General features: G+C 44.0%; 1 long non-coding RNA gene across 1 annotated transcript; it reads right to left on the bottom strand.

Annotated features, from left to right (window-relative positions):
• Positions 1-307: 307 nt before the first annotated feature.
• LOC146174980 (uncharacterized) lies at positions 308-18,618 on the bottom strand. Its single transcript, XR_014701736.1, has 2 exons — positions 18,554-18,618; positions 308-600 (listed from the first exon to the last, which is right to left on the bottom strand). It is a non-coding gene; the product is annotated as an uncharacterized LOC146174980 (long non-coding RNA).
• Between the last annotated feature and the right edge of the window lie 263 nt (positions 18,619-18,881).

Here is an 18,881-nt window from a genome sequence, read left to right as displayed (position 1 = left end):
AAACGCTAATACGTAGTAGCGTTGCGCGAAGGAGGAGTAGAATGACAACAGTCCAAGGAAAGAGAGCACCAACTTTCGAATAGGATCGTGGGGCCTATACTGAGCGTGATTACGTTCAAATGTGTATCGTGGCGTAATGTAGCGACTGAGATAATTTGTGAGCAATGCTGGGAGGTATTGGAGGGCCTCTTGTCCTGTATAATGCCGTCAGGTTTGTCTGTTGTGACGCATGAAAAAAAAAAGGAAAAAATTTGTCACAAAGCAAATGCTTGTTCTTCAAATGTTAAAATATTTTGCGCATTATAGGTAAGAATTGGAACATTCTAGATTTTCCTTCTTTATTTGCTTGATGAGTTATCTTTACGTTTTTGTCACTACAATTTAGTGACCGTAGAATTGAGATATGCAGACCTTTATTTCATAAGTATCACTTTGAACAGATGCTAGTGCACTCTTGATATGATTCGAAATTGTTGCAATTGCCGCCATCCAGTAAATAAGCAAACTGGTCACAATATCCCCTCTTTCTGTCATAGTACCAGCGCGTGACATGCACATTGAGTAGGTCGTTGGTTCCTAAATTCTTCGGACATTCACACCCTGCAAGCAGATCATGCAATGCAGAGTTAATTCAGTTCAACTATCATTTTTTATTACAAACATCTAAAGGAAGGTGTGTCTTCTATGAGACACTCAAATTTTATTTAATACTGAAATATTATGTGCACTGAAGTACTAATCATATTCGAGCATGAGGAACTATATTGTGCAATTGCAGAATTATTTTATGACACAATATTTTGTGGCCATTTTATGGTGTAATAATTTTAGCATTACCATATAAAAAGATACGACAAAAAGTACACGTCCCTAGTGAGCTGCTACTTATAACATTTCTTCCCAACACTCAAATTTTTTCGACACTAGGAAAGACATTGAAGGCTCTATATATAACACAGATACGATATGATTGAAGTATAAGGAATAATTTGTAGGAAAGGTGCCACTACACTCACGATATTGATAAAGACTCTCATAAAATGCGCAAAGTGATTAGTGTCCATAGGATAATTGTTCATCGGGGGTCACTCGCATGGCAGGCGTCTTGAGTTCTGCCCCATTGCTTTTTGAAGGTAGGTCGAAAGGCTCTAAATGATGAATATCGCCTCAAGCTTCCCATCCCATTTCAAGCTATTGTCACGCATGGTATTTCACTAGCTATGTAATACTGATTATATATTTTCTGTTGTTATTTGCTCAAGAAAACGTCCTATGCTAATGTAGAACTCTAAATCCTGGACACACCACTGCAGAGGTTAAAAAAGTTTGGGATGTGAGGAACCCTTGGTTACCTCAGAACATAATAAGGTGGAAATGCTACACTGGTTGCAAGATACATAATGTTCTGAAATCATCACTTCTTTTACGCTAGAAATATTTGGCGTAACGCAGCAGTTAAAGGTATTTAGTAGATGGAAAATGTGAAATATTTGTGGGAAGATGACAGTTATGCCCCGGATTTCTTCTCCTTTAACGTACGTAAATGGGACAGTATTTAGGGATCTCACCAAACATATCCTAACAGAAATAGGGGACATGTAGATAAGGTGTAGTTATTGTCCTAAAGTCTTTTTTCATAAATCCATCACTTTTCAAACCTTCCTAGCAAATCGGTCTTCATTTACACTGGTTACAGTCTTCTATCGGCTGCAGGTTTAATTAAGTGTTGAGCTGCAAATGTGTCCTTACCACTGAATATAAACTATCAGTAGACAGCTGTCCTCCTGACAACTGCATTCAATGTTTTACAAGCTATGTGCCTTATTTAAGAAGGTACCAGCGGAGTATGTTGACTGCTACATGTCTAATGTTTAACCAGGTGCGCTCTTCAGTTTCTTGTAATACAGCGACCTCCATCGTTTTGCTCATTCTGGTGTCCTATATTTTATTTTAGGTTGCTTAACATATGAGCCGGAGTGGACGTAGTTAGACGAACAGCCAATTTTTTTTCAGTTCCTTAAATGCTTTGCCTATTACGTTGGCCACTTATAATAACACGTTATCCTTCCAATGTGATGAGAGCCATGCGTTTTTAAGCAAAACATATTCTACGAGGACGCTTCTAGCGCAAGACTCAAATCATGTTTCAAATTTAGCTTCTAATTATAAACTTTTAAATGATTGTTTTGAATGCACCCACGAAAATGAAAAAAATAAATTGATAATGGGCTCTAAGACCATGTGTTCGATATATCCAAAGCTTAGATTTGTATGATGTTGTTTTATTAGCGTTAAGACCAAGTAGAAGCCGCGTCCTGAAACGTGCAGCATTACTGAATATTTTGCCTGCTAATTAAACCTTCATACTAATTTTCTGATTTCCTTTTTCTTTCCAGTCTTTTTCTGAGTAGCTGGGTACTTACTGTTTCAAATGTGGCTGTTCTAGGGTGCTCGCAAATTCATAGAAACCCTACCTGAGCAGATGCTTAAGCATCAGGTGAAAAACAACAAAATTGACCAATGCGACCAGACAAACGTGTAAGATGTTAAGATTCATAATATGCTCAGGATATTCATGCCAATAGGATACCCAGCGTTGTAAAAGTTTGCTTATGCCCATTTTATTGGTCTGGTAGCTAGATGTGCAATAAAAAAAAGAAATAAAAACAATACTCTAACTACAGTGTAGCCATTGACTCTCTCTAATTCTCACATATGAATGTGGGGTTAAACTTGATGTGGCTTCTATAAATCTGTATCAGATTAGATGTCAGAGAAGGAAAGCCAAAAACATTGGGAGGGCCTTAATCGGTTGAAGAGGGAAACAAGAAGACCTGGACACCATTATAGTATGAATGGAAGGCATAAAATGACATAAGAACAAAAAATCGCTAGTTCACTCTGGGGTTTAAATCTATATTACATTGAAATGCACAATCAGCCTTGAAAAATTATGGGATTCTTCAACGGAAGGATGTGAAGTTCTCTTAAGAATTATTGGCCGCTCATACACTGATGTCTCCCTCATAGGACACGATCTTGAAGCCTGAAATTCAGGCTTAACTGAGGTGGGTTTTGACCTCTGACTAAAAAAAATGAAGTTCACGCGAAGTTTTTATTCTGCTTGCACGCTATATGTTGAGGCAGCTGTGTACCTCAGTTAACGGCTTTTGCTTTAAGGTACGTAAAGAGGTTGTGAACGCTAACGTGAAGTTTGCTACCCTAGTTAACTGCTTCAGTGGCCATTACCTCCATAACCAGATCCATGCTTATGAGTATTAGGTCCTAAGACTATATTTTGCCTAAAACACCCAATAACATATTTATATGTAAACATCCGCCTGCTATAAAATCAAGCAATACATGTGACATTTTTTTTGCATTATGTAAAATATTTACCTCACCATATACACATTATTATCGCAAAATTGAACGACGCAGAAGATCCGCCTTGAAGTGCTCAACGCGATAGGATTATCCGACCCATTCGCATAGCTATCTGATGCTCTACAGCCCCACAACGAAATAGCTGTCATGACACGGCAATTTTTTATTGTTCCACAGTGTGACCATGTACTCATTATTGCTTCGGCACATGATCTTGTTCAAGTTCTACAACATTGCTTCACGGTCGCTACATATTTGTTTTCACACGTGATGTTCTTCACCATTTACAACATAATTCACTAAACCGCGTTTATTGCACACATGTTTCATAATGTTCCAGAGGCACGTCCATCTATCTCGCTCGCTCACATACGATAGATGAATGAATGGATGACGGCGGCTACCGACACCTATCCGCGCCAGGTAGTGAAGTTGCGAGGCATCTCTCACAAATACGTTTTAGGATCTTCGAGTCCGAATTTGCCGGCGAACACCCAATTTCAACCGAAAGCGGCAGCCGACCGCTAGGCCTCACGTAGGCCTAGCGACTTTGCCGAAAGAAGCCGCAAAAGGGCCTCCCCTTCCTCGTGCAGCTGGGCTCTCGCCAGGTTCATGGACCTGCCGCAACAGCATCGCCTAACAAGCCTCCGGGAAAGCGGTCGCTCCTGAGAAACTCGACACGAATGCGAAATGGCTTGGGGATATTGAAGCCGAATGCTGAATCGTCCGAAGCTACTCGCGTCCGGGCAGCCCTGCATGCGTTTGGCACCTCCGCCACTGGCCGGCCTAGCCACAACGGCACAACTACACCTAGGCAAGTGTTCGTCCACCACTATGAGGCATAAGCCCCGTTATCTAAACAACCCGTAGATGGCTTGAAGACTATCTACCACTCAAATGGAATCATCGACTTCATCAAGCACAACGCCGGATATATCTTATGCCTAGTGAGCACTACTCTTAAACTTCCTATGGAAGCAGTACGTTAAGACGACGTAATTTGAATCAATCCCTGAAACAACGCTTTCACGATATGTAGTTCCTTCGAAGACCCAAACAAATTCTTTCTCCAACTCACTCGCCTCCAGGTAGGGGATAAACAATCATGGAGGAAGAAAAAAAAAATAGGAGGGAGCGTCGCGGCGGAAAAACGAAATCTAGTCATAAAAATTTCAATGGAAAGCATCGTGGGAAATTAGCCGTCAAGTGATACGGCAAGTGGTAGCCAGTAGCTGGTTTCAGTTGCGGTTACGTCTGTACTCTGGTCCAGCTGCGGTGGTGCCGTGGTTAAGATGCCGCTCTGCTGTGCCGAGTACTCCGGTTCGAACCCGACTGCCGGCGGCTGCGTTTTGATGGAATGGAAGCGGAAAGGCGTGCGTGTGCTATTGATATCAATGGATGCTAAAGATCCCCTTATGGCCTAAATTACTCCGTAGCCCTCGACTACCACTCCTCGTTATCTCAATATGCCCTTTCACTCCCCCTTCCTTCCTCATCGAAGTCGCGGTCAGGTTTACATGAAGTGGTGTGACAGATACTGAGCCTTTCCTTTCCTGTGAACCAATTATTTTATTAGAAGTACCCTGGGCGCCGACGTGATGGTGCAGTGGTTAATATGACCGACTACTATGCCGGAGTTCCCGGGTTCAATCCTAACTCCTGGCGGCTGCGTTTCTATGGAGGCGAAACGGAGAGGCATCCGTGTGTCTGCGATGTCAGTGAGCGTTGAAGGTCCCCACGTGGTCCAAATTACTCTGTAGCATTCCACTACGGCTCCTATCTCTCGCTTGCCACCGTCACTCCCGCCTTCTTTCCTTCCCTTGCGGCTGGTTCAGGAGTCCACAGAAACAAGAGCGACAGAGAGTACGCCTTTGCCTTCCGGTGGGTAACCAATTATTATAATTACTATTATGTTTATTAAGTGCTCGGGCTGGGTACTGACCGCTGGCAGGTTCGTTTTGATGGAAGCTAAACGAAGAGGCGTCAGTGGACTGTGAGATGTCAGTGCATGGTTAACGTCCCCACGTGGTCTAAATTACTCCGCAGCCCTCCACTATGGCACATATTAAAGATTTCCAGGTGGTCGAAAATTCTACGCAGGCTTTCACTTCTGCACTTCTTTCTCACTTTCCACTTTCACTTCCCTCTTTTTTCCATCCCTTACGGCACGGGTCAGATTTATGTGCCCCGCCGGGGTTGTGCAGGGGTAAGACGCCCTACTTTGTCGGAGACCCGGGTTCGAACTCGACCCCGGCGGCTGCGTTTCGACGGAGGCGAAACCAAGAGGAGTCCGTGTGCTGTGAGATGTTAAAGATCCCCAGGTGGTCAAAATTACTCCGTAGCCCTCCACTACGGCTCCTCTTTCTCTCTTTCCACTTTCACTCCAATCTTCCTCCCTTCCCTTACGGTGCGGTTGAGGTGTCCACAGAAACAAGTGTGACATACTGCGCCTTTCCCTTCCTGTAAACCAATTGTGTCAGATGCGTGTGAGACAGTTACCGCGCCTTTCCGTTCCTACAAATAAATCAATCATGTGTCCATAGAACGCATCATATTGTCTTATTTCCTGTGAGCCAATTACGAGAAAATGTTTGAAAAGGCCGCAGATGGAAAATGCAGTGCTATAGAGGCTATCGCTGGAACACTCGCAGCTTTCGCTCTATCAATTAGGTTCCAGTCATGCTTAAACCTACACAATACTTTCTTTTAATGCTTAAGAACTGTATGGCTATGGGGGCGGGTTTTGCGTGGGCATGAGATTGTCGGCACTGTAATAGAGGAACTAGTTGTATGTGAAAAAAAAAAATTCAGCTCAAATGAAGTAGCCCGAAAACGAAAAATAGAATGGACAGGAAAGAGCGCTGACTGACAACTAATATTTATTGTTAAAAACGTGCGCAATATATACGAGAGCGGTCGCAGAACAATCAGATGGGGTCAAACGTCACATACTGTAAAGGGCCTTAACAGTGATGAAGCACAAAACAGGTGATAAGGCTGAGACATAATGGAAGTCCAAATATTGGTTAAACATACTGTTGGCCTGGACTAAGCATATAACAATAAACGAACAGGGACGACGAATGAATGAGGCATGCGTCGAAGTATAGTGTCAGGAAAATAGATGAGTCAACGCGACATGGTGAAAAGGGTTATAGGAGCGATAAAATAAGCACAGGGGGAACTGCTAAATGTAGATAGCAATGCAAAATAAATAGGTTTTTGACAAATTATAGAACAAATGAGCGTATAGGCGATGAATTAGTTTGGCATGCGCAGCTAATAACTAAAATTTAACAAAGGACCCAGGTAGAGTGAGAGGAAGATGGTTTACATGGCATGAAAAAGCACTGAACGAGTGTAGACGGGGGAACCCAACGTTTCGACAAGTTGACATGTCTAGTCTGGGCGTCTAGAAACCGAAGGAAGAAAACTGCCTCTGAAAAGTAATGCTCGAAATAGCAAACTTATGGTGTAAGCCAATATGATGTTTGTGAGTTGTAGAGAAGATGTGATCTACCAGATTTTGTTAACATGTAGCAATGTGTATATATGACAAACGGGAAGATGCCTAAATGAACGTTTTAGGGAATACAAACGCTTGCTTGGAAAGTAACTGGGTCAAATCTTGCGGTTCATTGCAGCAAATGTGAATGCATGCCTCGGTTGTTTGATACCGTGATACTGTATAGAAGTCGCGACAGCTGTAGCCCGTGAATTGAAGGAAGCTTTTTTTATAAACCAAAAAGGCTGCGCGTGTGCGGCTGAAGCATCGAAATCGCTCTAAGAAAGCGAAGTTGTCTTCTTAGAAGCACTTTGTTAAAGCTTAGTTATTGACCGCACATGCCTGGCTCATTCATCGCCCATGTGCTTGTATGCTGTATAATTTGTCAAGAACAAAGGAATTATTTCGAGTTGCCACCTTCTTTTAGCGTTTCATCCAGCTTTCGTTTTATCGCTCTTACAGATCTTTTCACCATATCGCGCTGACTGATCTTACTTTCATGATATTGCTTGGCAGTACGCCTCATCTATTTATCGTCCGTGTTCGTTTGTTTTTATATGCTTTGTCCAAATGAACAGAATATTTTACCAATATTTTTATTTCCATCATGTTTTAGCTTTAACACCAGTTTTGTGCTTTAGCGCTCTTATTGCCCTCCACACCACGTGACATTTAACCCCCATGTGATGGTTCTGCCGCCGCTCTCGTATTTATTGCGCACGTTTTGCTCAATCACGATTATTTGCAAGTCAGCGCTCTTTCCTTTCCCTTCTTCTTTTCGCTTTCGGACTAATTTATTTGTGGTAAGTTTTGCCGCATCGTAATTGACCAACTAGCCAAACAAAAATTTGGAGGACGCTTAAGCTTCGCCTTTAAGAATGGAACGCGATAGCGTTATCGTTCACTGTTCGCACCGTCTACTCATTCGCTTGTCGCGCTTTTGAGTGACACAAATACGTAGTTTACATGATAAAACACTCGTTAACTTGTCCAAAACATGACTGTTTGGTAATTACTTGTTCCAACATCATTGCCGATCCGAGCCGGCGCGATGAAGACCTAGGAGGTCATGCCGTGTGTATCATATTGCTTGCGCCTCACGCAAGATGGTGCTACGTGCACGCCTAGCGAAGGGGAAGTTCAGCGGAAAAGTAATTTGCCACTCGCTTAACTGTGTGGTCTGTAATTCTGTAATTTACTTGCTCATATTTATTATTAAACGCCACAATACACTTCTCTAAGGGACATTTCTGAGACAGCACCGCAATCAATAGACGCGTCTTTGTCTATTTAAAAAAAAAAAACAAAACAAGTGGAGCTGAACAGGCGGGTAAATCGCCAGAGGCGGCGTTTGAGGTTGCGGGTTCGACATGGCACCGCTGTCGCACCAGGAAGAGTGACACCATTTAGTGACCCATCATCGACGGATCAGGCCACGACAGAAGATTGAGGGGGGTTTACCAGAGCCTTTAGATGTCGACGCAAAGGCTCCCACGACGTCCGCGAGAAGAGAGACGCCCACGCGACGGTCATCACCGCTGCGAAGCGTCCGCGTGCTGAGACCAAGACCGGCGACGACACAGGGGCAGAGCACAGTGCCGAGGAACCACCAGTGAAGGCCCCTGAAGCACGGCGTTCCAGTCTGCGCTCGCGGTCCAATACTCAGACAGACAAGCGTTCCAGCCACAAGTCGCCTCATAACCAGAGGCAAGCGCCGGGTGATACCGGCGGCGAAGGCAATGTCTAGCGACATGCTGGACGCGGGAGGTAAACATCGTGCTTTTAGTCTCTTCTTTGTATTCAAAAATGGCTTCTGCATCTCCGTTTAAAGTGACCACCCTAAATATTAGAGGTTTGGCAGGTAAAAGGAAGCAAAGCCAGCTTTACAGGCTTTTAATTGATTACGATATAGATATATTGGCTGTGCAAGAAACGAAAGTAGACGGTGAAGAAGGGACCGAGAGTATGATGCGACGTTTCATGTCTAGGTTTTTTGCTGTAGTTAGTCACACTGTTGGCACATCGGCTGGTTGTGCTCTTATTGTAAAGAAGCTGCCCGGGCTAGAGGTACAGGCGCATCATTCGTGCATGACGGGACGATGTGCTTACCTCGATTTCTCGCTGAAAGGCATTGAGTGGGGAGTTGTGTGCGTGTATGCGCCCAGTGTGGTTTACGACCGTGCCATGTTCTTTGAAAATATCGACGAGCGACTTCAGACGGAGAGACATCTTATAGTTATGGGGAATTACAACTGTTTTCCAAACGCGCGTGACAAGACAAGCAGTCGCGCTTTCCGTGACAGGAGCACTGAAGTGCTGTTAAGAACATTTGACATCTATAACCTGGAAGACGTTGCAGAGCGTCTGGAGGGAGAATGCCCAGTAAAGTATACGCAATTCCAGGGCTGAAGCCATGCACGGTTAGACCGCATCTATGCCTCCGTCGATATCGTATCACAATGCAACAGGTATGAAGTAGTACCGGTGTCGTTTTCAGACCATTGTATGGCTCAATGCTGCGTAGGCATTGTTAAGCGTGGGAATGGTTTTTCGGGGAAAATGTGGAAGTTAAACAACAAGCTACCTGAGTATGAATTGTACAGTCGAGCAGTAAGGGAAGAAATAGCAATAATAGATACACGAAAAAGCATGAAGGTTTGGCAGCAGTGGGAGCTCTGTAAAGAAGCCTTTAAAGTGTCAGTGCACGTTAAAGAACCCCAAGTGGTCACAATTTTAGGAGTCTTCCACTACGGCATCTCTCATAGCCTGAGTCGCTTTAGAACGTTAAACCCCACAAACCAAACCAAACCTTTAAATTAAAAGCAATTGAAATATCTGCTATTATAAGTCACGAAGAGAAACAAAATGAAATGCAGTTAAAACAACTGCTTCATAAAATGTTAAACCAGGAAAGCCGACCACCGGGGCAATGAATGAAGGACATAAGGAAAACCAAACAAAAGCTAGCATTAATTGAGGAACGACGTTACGGGTGACCGAAGACACAGCTGCTGGCAAAGCGCCAACTAAAAGAGCGCTCGGTTTTGAAAAATCCTGTGCTGAAAGGAGTCGCATCGAAGAAATAGAATGGGGAGGGGTATTATCAACAGACATGAATAATATCAAAACAGCGTTTTTCGAACATTACCAGGCGCTCTTCGCATCACATCCGGTAGATGTTATTACATTTAAGGATGAGTTTCTAGCCGAACTACCGCGTCTCGACAACGAAACAAATAACAGATTAGAACTGGACATAACAGAAACGGAGGTGGAGCAAGCAATTGACAAATTAAACCGCGGTAAATCCCCTGTACCGGACGGGTTCAGCGCGACATTTTATAAAGTACTTCAACACGAAATAGCCCTTGCCCTAACCCTAATCTTTAACGAAGCCTTCAACGAAAAGGCTCTTCCTGCGTCATATGGGTCGTCCCACACTGTGCTCATTCCGAAAATAAATGAAATAAGTAAAGACTGGTCGCTGCATACCGACCCATAGCGCTCACAAACGCGGGGTGCAAAATGTTTATGAAGGTTCTAGGGTGAAGGTTGCAGACTGTGATTAGAGACACAGTAGGGCCTCATCAAACGCGTGGGATCGAAGTGCGCTCCATTTTCACCCATATCCATAAAGCGCACAGTGTATTAGAATACTGTGATGACAGTAATGGTCGGGTGGCCTTTCTCCAGATTGACTAAGCAAAGGCATTTGTTTGCCATTTTAGACCATGTGAATGTCGGTTCTGTTGTCCGTGAGGGCGCGGCTTTGGACTCCTGGAGGAGCGGCACGACAAGGGGACCCATAAGTATACAGCGTTCCGTACGCCAGGGCTGTCCCCTCAGCCCTCTTTTGTTTTGCATCTATATAGAGATCGTTTGTTTGAAAATTCTCAAGAATAACAGCATTCAGGGATTCAATGTACAAGCAGCCGAAGTAAAGCTGTTAGCGCATGTAGACGACATCGCTGTTCTTAACGATGCTAAGGGGGGCATATGCCAAGCTGTGAAGTGTTTGCGCGAATTCAGTCGCGTCACCGGTAGGGGACGAAATGCCTCGGACTTTGGCAGGGAAGGTGGCCATCTACGCCTGAACGGTTTGCCAGTGTGCCTTGGATGACGACACCAGATAGGTGCTTGGGAGTTCCGCTTATGGCTTACCGTGACAGTGAACAGTATTGGAGCGGGCAGGCTAAAGAGATAAATGATAAAGCTGTAAAGTGCAAGGGACCAACCTATCTATTTTTGCAAGGGCTACAGTTTGCAATTTGTTCTTTATCAATAAGCTGTGGTATGTTATGCAGGTGGCGCACTGTTCTCGGTTAAATATTCAGAAACTGCACAGGAATTTCGCTGTATTTATCTGGGCATTTGAATGGGAGAGCTGCAGCCGGACTAGCTTGTTCAGACGACTAAAAGATGGGGGGGGGGGGGGGGGCAGGACTGGGCCACCTGTTTTTGCGACAGTTTGTCAGTCGTTGTTTGTTTTTTAGAGACACGACCGACCCGTTCTTACGCACCGTATGCCAAGTCAGGATGAGGCGGTTGTTACCGGTTTACGTAGGTTCAACGGAAGATTTTTCCGCTGGGATTAAGGGCTTTAATAGAGAAGTCGTAGCAAGTGTTGGGTTCCTTTCCGCGCGGTTCTCAAGGTATTATTTGTCTATAGTAAAACGAAAGAAATTGTATTGTGCATTGTGTGATATGTTCCCCGAAAAATGGTATGGGTAATATTAAGAGATAGGAAGCGTGCAGAGTGAGTCAGAGAAATAACTCAGGTTACCAACATTCTAGTCGAAATTAAGAAGCTGAAATAGGCATGGGCAGGACATGTAGTGCGAAGAGAGGATAACCGATGGTCGCTTAGGGTAGCAAACTGGATTCCAAAGGAAGGAAAGCGTAGCAGGGGGCGGCAGAAAGTTAGGTGGGCGGATGAGATAAAGAAGTTCGCAAGGTCAAGTGGATGCAGCTAACACAGAACCGGGTTAAGTGGACAAATATGGGAGCGGCCTTCACCCTGCAGTGGGTATAGTCAGGCTGATGATGATGATGTTCCCTGTGCATTTGTACAGGGCCTTGTACGATGAAAGCCCAGGTGTGGATGTTTTAAATAGGGTAAAAAGAATGCAGGGGACGCCAGGAGCAAAAACCTTTTTTTTTATTGCACACCGGAACCTTGCGGTGAAAACATTTTTGGAGAAAAAGGGAGTACTCATACCCTGGGGTCACACTGTTTAATATGCAGGAAGCCAGAAACCATACACCATGTTTTTTTTACACTGTTGGGAAGGAGTATACTTCAGGGATGTATTGCAAAGAACGCTAATGAAAGATTTTCCGCTAGACCCGCATGGCATTCGGTACTTATGCGTAGAAAGGGAGGATTGGGTACCGTTTGATTTATTTATGGTCATGGGCCTCCACCGTATATGGCGCTCAAGAATGGTGTGTTACGATTGCGATAAAGACGCACGGCCTGCCAGAATTTATTTTCGGAAAAGCGTGGACAGGTATTTGGCAATCCAGAAAGCTACAGCATCACCTCCCGAGTGTCTCTAGGCTAGAGCTTTTAATGTGTATGCATGAATTTCAGCGTGTCATATGTAAATAGTGTCTGTAAATAGCATTTGAATGACTTTTTGTATATTTTTTTCTCGTGTCAAGACTAGGCAATAAAAATTTGCAGTGGCTTAGCTTGGTTAAGCCTGGTAATTGCAGAATATAAATATCTGGGGTATTGGGTAAACGAAGGATTGGCATACATTGGAAAGCATGAGCAATCACCTAAGGCCAAAGGGCGAAGGAATGCCGGGATAATGAAGCATAAGGCATTGTGGGGATACAATAGATATGAGGTATTGAGGGGTATTTGGAAAGGAATTATGGTGCCCGGACTTACTTTCGGAAATGCGGTTTTGTGCCTAAGATCAGAGGTACAGTCGAAATTAGAAATACATCAGAGATCCGTTGGACGATTAGCACTGGGTGCCCACGGCAAAACAACAAATGAGGCGGTACAGGGAGATATGGGCTGGGCATCTTACGAAGTACGGAAAGCTCAGAGTAAAATATTATATGAGGAACGCCTGAGGAAATTGGACAGTAACATATGAGCAGCTAAAGTATTTAAATACCTGTTATTAAAAAGCGTTGATTCACAATGCAGGAAAAGAACTAGGAAACTAATTACTAAGTATGCTAGTCACAAGGACGGAGAAATAAAGAGCATTAAGCAACAGGTGAAAAACACAGAAGGTAAAAACTGGATAAATTCAATGGAAAAGAAACAGAGTGTGGAATTATACCAAAAGTAGAAAATGCAGATCAAGAAGGAAGATTTCTTTGATAACTCAAGAGGCCGTGCCCTACTTTTTGAAGCTAGATCAGGGTGCCTTAGAACACGCAGCGACAAAAAGAAATTTAACAATGGAGATGACGCATGTGCTGTATGTGGTAACTCCAGAGAAGCAATTGGCCATATTATACTCGAATGTAATGGTACCCATCCGGAAGTTGATGCAGGCGCAATCACTGTTCCTGAAGCTCTGGGGTTTAGAAATAACAGTGGCCGGGTGAATAAACCGGCGGTGGAAACTAGCAAAAAACGACTGGAAGATTAGTGGTTTAAAAGCAGAGAAGTGACATAATGTTAGTAATGTAGGAACAAAAATTTAATAAATAGCATGATGGTTTAGTTAACCACTCTAAATCAATATATAAGATCTAGGGAGAAAAATGGGCATGATAGCTACTGCTACCACCCCGCTTCCAAGGGGATGCTCCTACATTCCATCCATCCATCCATGCGAATGCAATGGCTAGGGCTACGCCTAGGTTCAGCTGGTGGTGTAGCTGGTTGTGGTGCTTCTGGATATGCTAAGGGCATGCAGTGATTCAGTCTGGCCACGGCATATGGTTCAACTATTGCTTATTGCGGGGTACTACCTGGTTCTTCTATGTATAATTAGTAGCGAGGCATGGAGTGCCGTGACTGCAACGATATACTTGGTTGTGGGTGAGGTTAAGGCAGAATGTACAACTGCCGCTCCGGCACCAGCTGCAATGGAATTCTTTATGCCAGCAGAAATGAAAGCATCCCTGGCGACTGCATTGGTTCCACCTGCCGCTAGGCCACCTCCTATAGTATCCAACGTTGCACCCCTGGTGATATCTGCGGTAGGAGCGGGAGTTAGGCCGCGGTTGGTAGCTACCGTCTCGCGAGTTGACAGCACGAGCTGGGGGCCCTGTTTTTGCGGCAGATGGGATGACGTCACTCCGGCTGTAGCGCTTCCTCACGGAGGGAATGGAAGTTAGGCCGCGGTTGGTAGCTACCACCTCGCAAGTTGACGGCACGAGTTGGGGCCCCTATTTTTGAGGCGGATAGGATGACGTTACTCCGGCTGTAGCGTTTCCTCACGGAGGGAGCGCGAGTTAGGCCGCGTTTGGTATCTACCGGCTCGCGAGTTGACGGCGCGAGTTGGAGCCCCTGTTTTTGCGCAGCTGTGCGGCCACGCGGCTACCATGCTCGGATTCGAACATGGGTAAATGACAAAAACAATATTAATTCTTCAAACGACATACCTTGGACACTATATCTTGGTACACGATAGCAGCTTGGCTACCGTTGGTTCTGTCCTTTTATTTTTTTTTCATACCTTAAGAGCTTCATACTACTAAGTAGCGGATCCATTACTTTCTAGATTTGAAATATGTCTGTAGCACTCAGCGCTACGGTATCTCGTTATACATGAACCGGTTGCTGGCAGTCAGGAGAGATATAAATCCTTCTTGTACCTAGCTGGGCTTGCGGGGCGTAGGGGTATCCTTCCCTAATCGACATGAACAACCCGGGTAGGCAGAACACCTTAACAGTCTGATAACATGTGGCTTCCCAAAGTCACACAAGTCATCGAAGATTCATTGTTCAGCAATGTCAACTGCTGACTACTATTTAGCAGAGCTATATTCTTGATTTTATCCCGCAGCGCCGACACCACCGACGACTAAATCCCATGATTTCATGTCTCAAAATGCCCTTAACGCTAATGCTTCAAAGGGCGCGCCCACCCCTTGTCACGGATCAGATCTAATAATGAACAACTGAAGCTCTTACACTAGAAGTGAAGATGTTACACTATATGGCAGTCAGCAAAATTCAATGCGAACGGTGCATTACGCTTTTTGTTTTACAAGGTTCAACACACTTCGAAGAAATAGTTAGCATCATGGAATTTGGAGTGCTTAAGCACGCTCCTGCTGTGCGGAATACGATAGTGTAGGCTTTATCTAATTTGAATGTGGTCATGTTCCCTAGTGTGGTTTAACATTGCACTGCACTGTATTTCGCCTGTCTTTCAGATTCATTTAGAGTAAGTCAAGTACATGTAGAAACTCCAAACTAAACGAAAACAAAACTCTTGCTGAATATAAGCTCTCAGACTATGATAAATACTGCTCTGCAAACCTTGCTGATGGCAGAAATGAGGGAGGCAGCTAAACCGTGTAACAAGTGTCCATACTTTGGAATTTTGAACGAACATGTATTCTACTCATATTAGCTGCACTTTAATAGTTTATTCCTAATATGTATATCACTCATATCATCTGCGCTTTAATAGAATATCCTATTCTGTCGCACAGTTCAGCTACGAAGAGACCCAATTAGATAGGAAACTCGAGGTGATGACGTTCTAATTAAAATCAAGACGAAAGCGACCTGGGGAGGCACGTGCATGGATGGTCCGAAGCTCATAAAGGTTTAATTACTGGATTGGTAACGAAACGAAGTAGAGGGGGCATGGGCAAAATTAGACAGCGCACGAAACTAGAAGGTTTAAGTTAGGTGGCCGAAGATGGCACAGAGTACAGTTATTTGTAGTTAAGCCAAAGTAGATTGCTGTGCAGTGTCTAAAGACGGGGTGACAATGATCACGTTCAGTTACACTAAAGACGTCTAGAAAACATTACCTCAAAAACATTTTCCTACAATATCTCCGGTTGGAAACGAAAAATGGTGTTGGAAAAGAAATGTGAAGAAAAAAAGAAAAACAAAACAAATGGACGTCACGGATTTGCTCATCATCTATATTGCATTAGTAAATCTGCTAGCGCGTAATTATTAAGCACTTGACAAGTATCGAAAATATATTTGAGACACTATTCTGGTGCACGCACATGTCGAACTGGACTTGTTGATGCGCATCAGCTGAGAAGTGTGTTCCATAGAAAATTATTTAAAACATTATATCTGCCAATGAGCTTTCTAGTTCTCCATGAGGTCCTTCAATGGTCCATTAGCGGAAAAGCGAGTGCCACCTGTTACGTAAAATAGAAAGCATCGCTGGCACTTTTTTTGGAAAGTGGCTCTCTAAATAGCCTGCGTAAGGCAGCATTCGACGCCTGACATGTGCTTGAATCGTTGTTTTTGCTATGCTCTTTTGCTGGAAACGTTTGCATACTCATGAAAGAGGATGCATAGAAGGAGAAGGTCTACGTTTTCTTTTAGAAACGATGTGGAGCAGTACCTTTTTGGGTTGTAGCCTGAATAATGACCGAACAATACAGGCATTTTACTACAACTCTTCCCAGGCGCATCGCGGCCGGTGCTTAAAGGAGAGAGAGAGGTCACGTGAGAAATTTGAACATGCATTTTCATACCACTGATAAGTTTTGATGACAGCGGAGCAGCGCGTGCGCCATCTATGAAGACTGCGGTGTTTATGCGAGAATGGCATGGGAAGCCGTTGATACTGGCCGCATTGTTTGAACTCACTGCTATTTCGTTGCGGGATGAGAATGTGGTTCGACACACGTTTATCTCCCTTGCGCAGAACGCTTGTAGACAAAATTGGCGTGTATTGCATGGGCCACAATGAGCGGACGAGTGTTACATTTGATGTACAGTTTTGTAACAAGCGTAAATAAATGTCGATGCTTGCTCGATAGGGCAGGAGCTCCTGCGGACTTCGTCCCTGCAGCTTTTGCCTCAGGCCAAAATTTTAATTCTTGTAAATGACTCGTTGTATAATCTCAATTACGCTCAAATAAGCGAGAACTTTGCTTAATCACCAGCTGTTTCCTGCAGCTGGTGAGGCTGCAGCCTGCCGTGCTCCCGCTGTTCAGATGACAAATGAAACTACTGTTGAATTAATGATGAATATTCATACTAGTATATAAATATCAGTTCTCACTGAATTTGGCGATGGCAGAACTCTTATAAAACCGAGATGTGTTCATTTGAGAGCGAGCGCGAAATGCAGCAAGAACGTCCAGACACTCCGGAAAGCCTGGATGCTCACAACCGACCCCCACAGTGGCTTAGCCTTTCGCACATTGTATGTCGTCCGGTCGCTCACTATATATACCTACAAGTACAACTGGATGTATATATAACCCCATCACTTATTTTGGCCCTCTGGGCACTTCGAATAGAGGAATATTGTTTCTTTGTAATTTACCCGATACAACGGAGGCACTCTGATAACGAAGCTTTGTCCCGCTGGCCTGCGATGCCGGGCCTTCTATTTTCGCCTGCGCCAAGTTCTTTTCTTTTCCTCTAGTTCGACGACACATACTCTAAAGAATGCTCCCATGGCTGGCATTTTTCAGCCATTTTTCCACTGTCGCGTCGTCTTCGTGTGCCCGACGCGTCCATCGTCGTTAGGCACAAAACTTCGCTCTTCCTCACTGTCTCTTACACCGTTGCATCGATAGGTTAGGCTGCTTGCTGCAGTTAGCCGCCTTCCTAATATGTTATGAAATTATTATGCCTACCCAGAGTCTCCCCATGTTAGTGTCGTGAGCTGTACGCATTACCCGCAGCGGTGTCTTCCCTGATCGGCTACTAGCCGAGAAAGCTAGCTACTAGTACTCGGGTTCGAACCCGACCCTGGCGGAAGCGTTTCCGGGGAGGCGAAAGTTTGCTTCAAATTCTCACTTCAATACATATTAATCTAAAGGTGCGAAAAGGTTAAGCGGAATATTAACATATGTAAAGTTTAAAACATTATTGCTAGTTTTTATTTCTTACACAAGTGAGGGCTCAGCAGTTTTCATTTACAGATGTGCATTTCCGCCACATGTGATTTGCTCCTGGGGAGGGGCGTTTGTAAACAAACTACATACAATGACCATGCTGCATTGCACCCCTTTATTATATTCTTTAAACATATGCTATGCAATATAAGTCTACTGTTTTTTTTTCGTACTGTTTACACCTCACCGCGGCTTAGTCATCCCTTACGGCATGTCCTCGTCATTTCGTCTGGTTACCAGCCTCTTGTATCTATCTCCGCATTGCTACACTGTCATCTCTGCATTATTCTAGATTCACACGTCTAATTCTAAAGAAACATTCATTGGGTTATGTAGCTTCTACTGCTACAACCTCAGTACTACGAAACATAAGGAACTGCACGATACAACAATAAGGCTCTTGGTACCTCTCATGGCAAACTAAAAAATTGGAGTTACAAAAAGCGAAACAAATCTCATATTTTCATGCAGTATAAATCTACTACTCGCCTCATATGTTATGCTTGACATTTTACTGATCTGCAGTGGCGTATGCACCACGAAAAGACCTCATATTGCTCAGTTGAATCCAGTAGTGCGGCAAGAGAGCAATAATAGTGGATCACATGTAATAAGTATTTCCCTTACTTTGTTTTCCGAGCTTAGCACATTCTCCCTTATCGGTGGCTGGAATGCTGCAAATGCCATCACCTGGAAGTAAAAGGAGGACATTTCATTCTTTTCTGATCCCTCTTTAGCTTTCAATATTAACAAAAATTGGTGGGATCAATATACCTTGGCACATTATACTGTTTGAAGCGGCGTGTTGTGGGGAACAGCGTGGTCATTTTCCTAATCTTAACATATCCACTATGATTATTCCCTTTATCACCGATTGCAATCAAATTCAAACAAAACATTGATATTGCTAGTGGGCGCTCGGAGCGAAAGACATTGAAGTGGCGCTCAGAGCGAA

This window comes from Amblyomma maculatum, chromosome 11 (genome assembly GCF_055883805.1).
Source record: "Amblyomma maculatum isolate TAMU_Amacu chromosome 11, ASM5588380v1, whole genome shotgun sequence".
Classification (NCBI taxonomy): Eukaryota; Metazoa; Arthropoda; class Arachnida; order Ixodida; family Ixodidae; genus Amblyomma; species Amblyomma maculatum.
This window is presented reverse-complemented; position numbering and strand designations above follow the sequence as displayed.